This window comes from Magnolia sinica, chromosome 4 (genome assembly GCF_029962835.1).
Source record: "Magnolia sinica isolate HGM2019 chromosome 4, MsV1, whole genome shotgun sequence".
In the NCBI taxonomy this organism is placed as follows: Eukaryota; Viridiplantae; Streptophyta; class Magnoliopsida; order Magnoliales; family Magnoliaceae; genus Magnolia; species Magnolia sinica.
In genome coordinates, this window is record NC_080576.1 from 82,036,014 (window position 1) to 82,042,451 (window position 6,438).

At 41.8% G+C, this 6,438-nt stretch overlaps 1 non-coding gene across 1 annotated transcript; it reads right to left on the reverse strand.

Moving 5' to 3' along the window:
- Positions 1 to 1,166: 1,166 nt before the first annotated feature.
- Positions 1,167 to 1,273, reverse strand: LOC131244702 (small nucleolar RNA R71). Its single transcript, XR_009170479.1, has one exon. It is a non-coding gene; the product is annotated as a small nucleolar RNA R71 (small nucleolar RNA).
- Positions 1,274 to 6,438: the final 5,165 nt, after the last annotated feature.

Genomic DNA, 6,438 nt, shown 5'->3' on the forward strand with positions numbered 1-6,438 from the left:
GAAACTAACTTGTTTCCATATTTTGTAGGATCCTGACATAAGTCCATAAATTGGTAATTCCTTCATAATCTCTTCACTTTCTCTACCTTTTAGGATTAGGGTTTGAATTTTATAAATTTTCTAATTTTAGTATCCTCCCATCTGTAGGAAATAGAAACTAGGTTATTTCTTAATTAACTTTCTACTTTTATTAACTTTCTAATCTTAGAATCTAATTTGTTTCCTAATTTATTTTTAGAATTTTTGTTTAGAAACTAACCTTCCTATTTTGTAGGCCTTTAAGATATAAATTTCTAATTCGGTAAACTCCTTCCCTACTTTCTATTTTTCAGTTCTCTTTTAGTAATTTACTTTTTAGTTTAGGACTTTCTTAATTTATTTTAGAAGTTTCCACTTCCTTTTAGAAATCAGTTTACTGTTATCTTTCTTTTAAAAGATTGTTTTTCTCCTTTTTAGAATCTAACTTATTTTGTTTTTATTTTTGCAGGTCCTTAACTTAGGGGCATCAATTTGGTAATATCTTTCCAACTCTCTCTCTCTTTCTTTTTAGATTTTCTTTTCCTTTCTTAGGATTAGACTTTAAATTTGATTGAGGGCTGCGAGTGTTTCATGCCCAAGTGGGCCCGTGACGACACTCGACGTCTCTTGACTGAAGGAGGATTGGTTGAGGGGTTGACTATCCATCACAGGATTAGACACCGCTCGAAATCCCCTGAGTTAACTGAGGTTATGGCTGAAGACCAACCTCCTCCACTTCCACCCAGGGTGGAGGATACCCAAGATGAGAATGAGGTGCAACAGGCACCCCCGCCTCGTACTTTACGAGATTATCTACAACCGGCGGGAGTGAGTATGCCCTCATGCATGATTTTTCCTGAAAACACAGGACAAATGGACATCAAGCCAGGAGTTATCCAACTCCTTCCCAAATTCCATGGACTTGAATCAGAAAGTCCATATTTACATTTGAAAGAGTTCGATGAGATTATAGCTACATTATGTTTTCCTAATGTATCTGAAGATACAATTAGGCTGAAACTCTTTCCTTTTTCCTTAAAAGAGAAAGCTAAGACGTGGTTACATTCACTGCGTCCTAGATCCATTGGCACATGGAACGATATGCAGAGGGAATTCATAAAAAATTCTTCCCACATCATAAAACGATTACCCTCAGAAAAGCGATCATGAACTTTGCCCAAAAGGAAGATGAAACATTCTTCCAATGTTGGGAAAGGTTTAAAGATTTGGTCAGTTCATGCCCACAACACGGATTTGAAACGTGGCGCATTACAAATTTTTTCTATGATGGACTGACATCTTCCATGCGCCAAATGGTCGAGACAATGTGTAATGGAGAGTTCATCAACAAAGATGTTGACGAGGTATGGGATTACCTCAATAGTCTCGCTGAAAAAACGCAATCATGGGACTATTACCCAATGGCGAACACTACGTCCAGGCCGACTCAATTAAAGGAAAAAGGTGGATTATATCTCTTGAAAGAAGAGGATGATCTCAAGTGTAAAGTGACTACGCTCATAAGGAAAGTTGAGGCCATGGAAGGAAAGAAGGATAAGGTCAATGAAATTGTTTACGGCATCTGTGATTGCAACATTCACACAACTGAAAACTGTCCTACAATACCTGCCTTTCGAGGAGTGTTGAATGAACAAGCCAATGCCGTAAATAATTATCAAAGACCTTTTACTGGACCTAACTCCAACACATACAATCCTGGCTGGAAAAATCATCCAAATTTTAGTTGGAGGAATGGACAAATGGTGACTCCTCCAGGTTTCTTCAATCAAAATCCAAATCAAGTGAAACCTCAAGAGGAACCGGTTCAAAATCCCATACAAGAGCTGGCTCAGGCAATGCGAGGAATCACAGAATTTATGCAAAAGATAGATTCTCGTATGACGGTTATAGAAAAGGGGATGCTTCCTGCACAACCTCTCCCCAATCCTAAACCGCAGTACGAGAATAATGATCCCAGCTCTTCAAATCAGATGGGGCATGCTAAATCCATCACCACTCTTAGGAGTGGGAAGATCATTGATAAAACTCTTCCGGTTAGGCCCGAAAAGCCCCAAGAACCAAAAGAGGACAACAATGATGGATCCAGTGATGCCCCACAAAAAGTAGAACCGGAACTTCTAGAGAAGCCAGTTGCTCCATTCCCCCAACGGTTGGTTTCACCAAAACCTCTCTCTAACTCTCAGGATATACTAGAGGTGTTGAAACAAGTGAAAGTCAACATTCCTCTACTTGATGTCGTTAAACAGATACCTTCATATGCCAAATTCCTGAAAGACTTATGCACGACCAAAAGACGGAAAATTATTCAAAAGAAAATCTTCTTGACTGAGAAAGTGAGTGTCATCCTGAAGCAAGACGTGCCGCAGAAATTCAAGGATCCCGGTAGCCCAACCATATCATGTGTAATCGGGAACCATCGAATTGATCACGCACTTCTTGACTTAGGAGCGAGCGTCAATTTGATTCCCTACTCGGTATACAAACAGTTAGGTTTGGGTGAATTAAAACCCACCCTAACCACACTACAACTTGCTGATCGCTCTGTTCGTGTACCAAGAGGGATAATTGAGGATGTGTTAGTCCAGGTCGATAGATTTTACTACCCTGTAGACTTTATCATCCTGGACACCGAACCCATCAATAACATGAGCACTCAGATTCCCGTCATTCTTGGTCGCCCATTCCTTGCCACGTCAAATGCAATTATCAATTGCAGGAATGGTATCATGACTATGTCTTTTGGAAATTTGACATTGGAGTCAAACATTTTTTTCAATAATGGCAGCAATGCAGAGGATGATGACGATTTCCACGACATTAACATGATTGACTCTTTCGTGGAAGATACGACACCTCTAACCTTATCCTCCGACTATCTAGAGACATGCCGGCCCACTCCCATGATTTTGATGATGACATGATTAGGGAGACATGCGCCTTGCTTGATACTGCACGGTACTTGAAGTTAACCGATGGAGGCCACAATTTGAAGAATTACCACAAACCGATGTAGTGCCTCTACCGTCTAACCTCAAGCCGCCGAAGCTTGACCTAAAACCTTTGCCCTCGATTTGAAATATGCCTATTTAGGTCAAGATGAGACATACCCGGTGGTGATTTCTGCCCACCTGGAGAAAGAACAGGAGAGTATGCTTATATCTACTCTCATTGAGCATAAAGGAGCCCTAGGATGGACGATAGCGGACCTCAAAGGAATCGATCCCTCGATTTGTACTCATCACATATACCTTGAGGATAATGCAAAACCGCTCGGCAACCACAACGTAGACTAAATCCCAACATGAAGGAAGTGGTTAAGGCCGAGGTTCTTAAACTATTGGATGTGGGTATTATATACCCTATATCGATAGTCAATGGGTAGTCCAACTCAAGTGGTCCCTAAGAAGTCCGGAATCACCATCGTACCCAATGCTAATAATGAACTCGTGCCAACTAGAGTCACTACTTGGTTGGAGAATGTGCATTGACTACGGGAAGTTGAATACGTCACGAGGAAAGACCACTTTCCTTTACCATTCATTGATCGATCCTGGAAAGGTTAGTGGTCATTCCTATTACGCTTCCTTCGACGGGTATTCGCTACAACCGAGATAGAGATAGCCCCGAAGACTAGGAAAAGACCACATTTACATGTCCCTACGGCACCTTTGCCTATCGAAGGATGCCGTTCGGACTATGTAATGCCCCTGCCACCTTTCAGCGATGCTTAGTATCTTTTCTGATATGGTGGGGCAATATCTAGAGGTCTTCATGGACGACTTCTCTGTTTACGGTCCATCTTTTAGCAAGTGCTTGGAAAGACTTAAATGTGTGCTGAAAAGATGTGAAGAAAAGAAATTGGTACTTAATTGGGAGAAGTGCCATTTTATGGTTCAGAAGGGAATTGTCCTTGGGCATATCATCTCGTCCAAAGGAATCGAGGTAGATAAGGCAAAAATCGATCTTATCTCTAACCTACCTCCACCCAAGAACATCAGAGACGTGCGATCCTTCTTAGGACACGCAGATTTTACAGCGATTCATAAAGGACTTTAGTCTTCTCTCGTCCTTTATGTAATCTTCTTCAAAAGGATGCTCCGTACGAGTGGACTGAGCAGTGCCAGGAAGCTTTCACCAAGCTTAAGAGCACGTTAACCACTACACCTATCATGCAGCCACCCGACTGGAGCCTTCCTTTTGAGCTTATGTGCGACGCTTCTGATTATGCTCTTGGAGCGGTCCTAGGTCAGAGAAAAGATAAGCGGCCCTACGTCATTCATTACGCAAGTAGAACTTTAAATTCTGCCCAGGTGAACTACTCGACTACAGAAAAGGAACTCTTAGCTGTAGTGTTCGCCTTGGACAAATTTAGGTCCTACTTGATCGGATCCAAGATCATTATCTACACAGATCATGCGACACTTAAGTATCTTCTTTCTAAGAATGATTCTAAGCCCCGCTTGATACGATGGATTCTTCTACTCCAAGAATTCGATTTGGAAATTAAAGATAAAAAGGGAGTAGAAAACGTAGTGGCCGATCACCTTTCTCGCCTTAATACCTCTAATTCCCTTGAGGCGACCCATATCAACGACATGTTCCCTGATGAACAACTGTTCCGAGTTTCCCATTCACCTTGGTTTGCTGATATTGCTAATTATCTTGCTACGGGTGCTATACCACATTGGACCGCGCAAGATAAGAAGAAATTCTTCACCGAGGTGCGCAACTTTTCTGGGGATAATCCTTATTTATTTAAATATTGCCGGACCAAATTCTAAGGAGATGTGTACCAGACGATGAGCATCGAAGTGTCATCTCCTTCTGTCACTCAGGCCTGTGGTTGTCACTTTTTCGCTAAAAAGACCACGGCCAAGATTCTGCAGTGTGGCTTTTACTGGCCCACTATGTTCAGGGACACTCATGAGTTTTGCAAAGCTTGTGAGCGTTGTCAGAAATTGGGAGCATTGTCCCGTCGAAATATGATGCCTTTGAATCCCATCCTTATCATTGAAGCATTTGATTGCTGGGGCATCGATTTCATAGGACCATTCCCCCAATCGTTTGGAAATCTGTATATTTTGCTCGCCGTGGATTATGTCACTAAATGGGTCGAAGCGATTCCGTGTCGAAAGAATGACCATCGCACGGTCATTAAATTCCTAAAAGAGAACATCCTTTCTCGATTCGGAACGCCTCGAGCCATCATTAGTGATGGGGGCTCACACTTTTGTAATAACCATTTGAGAGCTTAATGAAGAAATACGGTATCTCTCATAAGGTGAGCACCCCATACCATCCACAGACAAGTGGGCAAGCCGAGATTTCTAATAGGGAAATTAAACACATCTTGGAGAAGACGGTCAACCCTGATCGTAAGGATTGGTCAATTCGATTGACCGATGCCTTATGGGCATACCGTACTGCATTTAAAACCCCTATTGGAATGTCTCCCTTTAGACTTGTCTATGGGAAGGCTTGTCACTTGCCTGTGGAGTTGGAACATAAAGCGTACTGGGCGATCAAAAATCTTAATTTCAATCTGGACAACACTGGCTCGCTACGCAAACTTCAATTGAATGAACTTGAAGAAATCCGGAATGATGCGTACGATAATTCGAGAATTTACAAGGACAAGATGAAAGCATTTCATGACCAACACATTTTGTGAAAATCATTCACGCCTGGTCAGAAGGTCCTTTTGTACAATTCTCGATTATATCTCTTCCGGGTAAGCTTCGATCTCGTTGGACCGGCCCTTACATTGTTGTTACTGTTTTTCCTCATGGGGCCGTTGAGATAAGAGATCCCGACAATGGCAAGGAGTTTAAAGTCAATGGACATCGATTGAAACCATTTGTCGAGAAATTTGATTCAGAGGACATGTCCATGCCTCCGATTGATCTTGTTTATCAGGATTAATCTCCTAGTCCGATGGAGGTATAGGTTATCAAGATTGATTAATTCATGGTCCATTCTTGTCTAGTTGAAGACGTTAAACTTAGCGCTCCTAGGACGCAACCCAAATTTTCATTCCATTTCACTTTTCTCATTCATTAGTTCAATGTTTGTGGGTAGCATTGCCGCAAACCCTCACGAGACTACAACTCGTCCACTAGGGGTAACCTAGGGGTTTAAAGGCTTGTTGCATACGCTAAATGCAATCGAGAGCACCTACGAAAGTGGTATAGGTAGGATTCTATTTTGTGTTATTTTTGTTGCCTTTTCTCTCGTGCTGATCGGTGCCCAGGCTGTGATCTCTTGAAAAGTGTCTCTCTATGCATCATCCAGGTACTATCTTCCCATTACTTCTCATTTACTCATTTTGTCCCATGTGCATTGCATGCTTATTTCTTTTACATTGAGGACAATGTAGATTTTAGGTTGGGGGTGGGAGAT